The following is a 546-nucleotide window of genomic DNA, read 5'->3' on the forward strand; positions in this document are numbered from 1 at the left end:
TGGCGGTCCAGGACCACTGAGATACAAGGACGGTCCTCAAGACCACACCGGCGGTCCAGGACCACTGAGATACAAGGACGGTCCTCAAGACCACACTGGCGGTCCAGGACCACTGAGATACAAGGACGGTCCTCAAGACCACACTGGCGGTCCAGGACCACTGAGATACAAAGACGGTCCTCAAGACCACACTGGCGGTCCATGACCACTGAGATACAAGGACGGTCCTCAAGACCACACTGGCGGTCCATGACCACTGAGATACAAGGACGGTCCTCAAGACCACACCGGCGGTCCAGGACCACTGAGATACACGGACGGTCCTCAAGACCACACTGGCGGTCCAGGACCACTGAGATACAAGGACGGTCCTCAAGACCACACTGGCGGTCCAGGACCACTGAGATACAAGGAAGGTCCTCAAGACCACACTGGCAGTCCATGACCACTGAGATACAAGGACAGTCCTCAAGACCACACTGGCAGTCCATGACCACTGAGATACAAGGACAGGTCCTCAAGACCACACCGGCAGTCCAGGACCAC

The sequence above is a fragment of the Cherax quadricarinatus genome, unplaced genomic scaffold, assembly GCF_038502225.1.
Source record: "Cherax quadricarinatus isolate ZL_2023a unplaced genomic scaffold, ASM3850222v1 Contig495, whole genome shotgun sequence".
Lineage (NCBI taxonomy): Eukaryota > Metazoa > Arthropoda > Malacostraca > Decapoda > Parastacidae > Cherax > Cherax quadricarinatus.